The sequence below is a fragment of the Pelodiscus sinensis genome, chromosome 2 (assembly GCF_049634645.1).
Source record: "Pelodiscus sinensis isolate JC-2024 chromosome 2, ASM4963464v1, whole genome shotgun sequence".
Taxonomy (NCBI): Eukaryota; Metazoa; Chordata; order Testudines; family Trionychidae; genus Pelodiscus; species Pelodiscus sinensis.
Genome location: NC_134712.1, coordinates 232,808,862 through 232,814,052, shown reverse-complemented (window position 1 = coordinate 232,814,052; position 5,191 = coordinate 232,808,862). Strand labels below are relative to the sequence as shown.

The following is a 5,191-nucleotide window of genomic DNA, read 5'->3' as shown; positions in this document are numbered from 1 at the left end:
GAGCAGTGTTTAAAAGCTTAGTACCAATTAACCACGCACCTTAAGTGAGTTGGATTTTGGTTTGTCTCAGAACTATACAGAACCTCCTTCACAGAGAGGTCATGAGGGATTTGTGCAGGCCCTCTTTCATTTGGGAGAACTGGTTGCCCCTAAACCAAAATTAGAGAAAGGAAGATAGTGGGTGAGGGAGAAAAGTTCAGCCCCCCAGAGAACAGCATGAGAGCAGCCAGACTCAGACAGCAGCAGAGCCAACTATACAGTCACTCTGCAGTGCAGCCAGCAACTAAGCCAGCAGGAAGGTAGCCAAGGAGGCAGACCCAGACCTAGCTGTATCTGTTGAAAACAATATATTTCATAACAAGACTCGAGAAAACTATTAACAGAGTGGTGGGGGGGGGGGAAGAAGTGCTGAATGTGCGCTTAATGATTAATTTTTTCTGCACACGAAGGAGTTGAGAGAAAGGTCTGTCCCTCTCCCAGCACAGACCACTTCCTATGACTGATAATATTTATACAGGAAGGAGACATGGGAATCCTCCCATGATACCTTTGGCATCCCAGGTTGGTGATACTTACTAAGCAGTTATTCCCATTTTCAGGGTAAATTTCTAGAGGCTCTCCTGTTTCCTTCCCCCACTTGAGTGAGATTTTCAAAGGTACATATGAATGCTCATTTCCCATCCACTTTCAATAGGAATTAGAAGCCTGGCTACCCTTTTATAATGATCTGCTCTGGAATCAGATGTTGGTGATTACATATATTATCTATACCGGCTTTCACAACAACAGTATTTTGAGGTACTCTTTTATAATGGTGTTAGACTGAAGCTTTGATTACCCCAAAAAATATAGAGTAATAATAATGTAGTCTACAGACTGTTTGTTTTAAGAAGCTGAGATTTTCAGACTAAAATAAGACAATTTTTAAGGAAACATACCCTCAGTCTTAAATGTATATAATTATGGTTTATTCTGTCACTCCGGCAGATTAAAACATTCATTATACAAACCACAGATAATATATAATCTGCATAGCTGATGATTTTTTGCAATATCACAGCTGACTAAAGAGGAGCATTTGCTGTAAACCTGGTTTGATTATGCAGAAAGAAATTATGTCCATTGTGTGGTGGAAGGGTTGCTGTCACTTTCAACTTTGGCCATTTTTTTAACCTATTTTTCCACATCTCCCTGGCTGTAAATCTTTAAAATTGCATAATGCCAATTAAGAAAACTAAAGAGCAAATGGAGATACCAGTATTCATGGAGGAATGCTGTTGGCAGAGACCCCAGATATTTTTTGTGTCTCTGGTGATTTCACTGTAACTGTTCCAGGAAGTTTGGGAAAAGTTTTGTATTGACATCATGCAGCAAGCAGTGGAAAAGCTTTACCATGGGAAAGATTTGAGGCCTAGTTCAACATCCTAGGGAACCAATCCTCTGACTTTTGTCGACATTCTAAATGTTGATGAATTTTGCAGAAACCTTACCCCATCTCTCCACTCTTTGAAAGCTTTTTATTGAGGGGAAAGTTAATAATTTGTTCATGTCTTTGTTTTATTTTAGCTCCTGCTTTCCTCTCTTCCTACAGGGTTTTTGTAAGTAAATGCTTATTTGAACAACCTTATGGAAAAGCACTTAAAATAATCTCCATTTTTTATTTTTTAATATAACCAACAGCAGTTAGGGCTATTATTCCCAAAATAAGCAGGCTATTTTGGTTTTTCTGGGTTCTTCTAATTCATTTTTGAGTAACTGTTATTTTACTAGCTATTCACGGCAGGCACCAAATGATGGGTACAATTTACTGGAGATGCAATTCTTGTCTAAAATAAAGAACATCTAATTTAAAAAAACAGACCCTAACAACCCAGTTCATCAAGATAAATGCTTTGCTGGATTGGATCGTCACAGCTCAGCTCCCAACTGTTTAGCATTTGATAGAATTGGAACTTAAATTGAACATCGTACATGTAGTATACTTGGATGTTTAATTTTTAATCCTTTCACCCTTGATAATGCAACCACAATGTAATATGCATATAACCCACACACCTTCTGGGTGTGGTAGATTTTTCCCCCCTAGTGGTGCTGAGATTTCTTAGAGAAAGAATACTAAGGCACCTGGCATTTAGCTAAAGTAGTAAAGGCTCATCATGTATTAGGCTCTAGAAGGCCCAGGTTCAATTCTGCCTGCAGATGCATTACAAAATTCCTACACTCTTTCCTAAAAATAAGACTTCAGTGGGTCATTTGTATGCTTGTGAAATATAAATGTATGCCACCAGATGGACAACTCCAAGAGCCATCAGTGGGAAACAGGCTGTAACACAAGTAATTGTAGTCAGCTGGAAAAATACTTTTTAAAATATGCTAAACCATTATCTAGTACAGTCATGTTTTTATCTATTTTAATTAAAATTGGACACAGGAGTCAGGAAGGAATTATATTGCTAATGAGCTAGCTGCTTGTCTGAGGAAGTAAGTTTTGCCCACGAAAGCACATGATTTTATTTTATATATATATATATATATATATATATATATATATATATATATATATATATATATATATATTAGTCCCTAAACCCTGATCTACACTAGGGAGTCATTTCAAAATAACTCCCCTTATTTCAAAACAACAAGTGGAGCATCCCCACTATCAAACCTGTTATTTCAAAATAACTCATTCCTGCTTGTCATAAGGAATATCGCTATTTCAAAAAAGTAATTTTGGGAGTTATTTAAAAATAACTTATTTCAAAATAATTTCCTTGTGTAGGCATGCCCTGAGGTGCCAGAGTACAACTGTTTTGTTTTGTTTAAGTTACAGACTCACATGGCTACCCCTTTGAGACTTGTATTCCCAATATATAGCACAGCCAGATGTGTGATCAGTCAGTCCACTCTAGAATGGAGCTTGGGGAGGCCTACAACCATATGTGTATTTCATGGGGCTTTTCCAAGATAATTTTTCAGCACAGGCATTTTTCACAATTCCAATTAAATATTGTTTTGCGAAGCAGACATCTTTAAAAAGACTTTCTGATAAAATTTCATGTGAATGATACTATAAAGATGGGCATTGAAAGATTCTACAGATTTACTACTAAATCATTATCATTATTAAATATGATCCAGCTTCAGTGTTTTTCTAACCTGTTTCCATCTGCTGTATCTGCTGTGACCCATAGGCATGGTCAAAGAAAAAAAAGTCAGCTGCTAACTGTGTGAAGCAGAAATCATCACAATACAAATGAGAAATGACTACTTACAGAGAAATCATGCAAAGTTCAAGAATTCAGTTTTACTATTCTTTTTCTGCAACTGTTTCTCATGCACATCATCTGAATTTATCTAGAAGCACAAATGTTTTACTTAATCTATTACAGTGGTACCCAACCTTTAGAGGCTCCTGGGTGCCCGGGAGGTGGGGCCACTCACGCGCCGGGCGCCCGGGGCAGGGCCGCGCATCCGGGGGCACGCCAGGGGACTGGAATGCCCTTGCACCCGGCGCCGGCATGTGCCCTAAGGCCGGGCCTGGAGCCGCCCGAGCGCTTTGTCTCATAGGCCTGGGGTCGGCGCTGCCGCCCGAGCCGTGCGTCTGGGGCCGGCACCGGCGCCTGCTCGAGCACCGCGCGCCCAAGCGCCCGCATGTGCCCCGGGGCTGAGGCCGCCCGAGCGCTGCGCACCCAGCACCGGTGCGTGTCGCGTGCCTGGGGCCGGCGTCTCCCGTGCGCCAGGGGCGGGGCCAGCCCAGGTTGTCGGCGGGCGCCCACGAATGCCCCGGCGAGCGCCATGGCACCCGCGGGCCCCGCGTTGGGGACCACTGATCTACTACAATAAATTATAGTTATTAGACTGTATTGTATTTTAGGGTGTTGTATCATACAGTCAGCTATCCTGAAATTAAGTACACATTTAGAAGTGTATGTAAAGTTGAGCCACTATAATACAACCAACTTGAAAATTTCTCTGCATTACAAATGACAAATATTAACAATTGTTTTAAATTATATCAATAACCATGTTTCTTTTAAAACTACAAGACCATAATAATTACTATTTTACTTTGATTTTTGCCATACATTTCAAAGAAACATTATTTTTCTTCACTGCTTCTCAGCTAGAATGTCAATTAAATAAATTACTATAATCATATTGCTATCCATTCCCAAATTTAAAAAGCACCATTTTATACATATTTTTGCAATAACATTGTGAAATTTATTAGCAGTTAGCAATTTTTCAAAAATGTTTTTAAATGAAATACAAAACTCCATTGTGTTTTAAGTGGTCAGATAATAGTGTTACTTTATGTTGCATTTGTTTTTAAATGCATTACCTTTTCTGAATTCTTGTTCTTGTTGTACATTTATTTCATAAATTTGCTTCTAAGGAAAAAAAGTATTTTTAGAACCTCTCACCTCTGACAAATTTAAGTCACAATGACTCATTTTCCTCAATTCATGTTTTACAGTTAGGATTTAGCAACCTTTTAGAAATAATATTAAGACTTAATGTGTTCTTTTTAATAAAACTGTCAAGTTTTAATTGTAAGTACATATGTCTATTTATAGATTTGTTTTCTCTAAATGGGTAGTTACATTCCAAAACCTAACGCATGAAAAAGAAAACTACAATACAAACCAATTATAAGAGATACAAACCAATTACAAAAGACACACAAGTTATTTTAGGTTAGAGATATAGATCATTTGCACATTTGCAACAAACTTCCAGCAAATTATTTGTGTCCAGTAAAGCTATTAAATTGAATAGTTAAATAAATATTTCAAATATTCTTTAATGGAAAATAGCATTTTAAAAGTTCTAATTCTGAATGTTTTTTTTTTCTTGCTGAAAAATAATAATTATTTTTGTTTACCTTTTGTGTGAATATCCCTTTGTTTCACTCCTCTTTCTTTTTTTTCTTTTAATATTGTTATTTTAAAAAGAGGAGTGAATACAGTGAAGGAACATCCCCAAACAAAAAGTGTCAGTAAGTTTTGTCCATAACATACAAAAAATTGTTCAACTAGCTCTATATATTGAAACTACCATTATTCAATGTTATCTGCCATGAATGGCAACTTCAAGAATGGGATGGTGATGGGGCGAAGCAGCCCCGCCCTGAAGTTGCAGGGCCTAGCCAGAGTTACCTGGTGGCTGAGGCCCTTCCCCCGCAACC

The 5,191-nt window shown here is 38.1% G+C and overlaps 1 long non-coding RNA gene across 1 annotated transcript; it reads left to right on the top strand.

Annotated features, from left to right (window-relative positions):
* Positions 1-594: 594 nt before the first annotated feature.
* Positions 595-4,416, top strand: LOC142826851 (uncharacterized). Its single transcript, XR_012901118.1, has 3 exons — positions 595-798; positions 1,567-1,598; positions 3,195-4,416. It is a non-coding gene; the product is annotated as an uncharacterized LOC142826851 (long non-coding RNA).
* Positions 4,417-5,191: the final 775 nt, after the last annotated feature.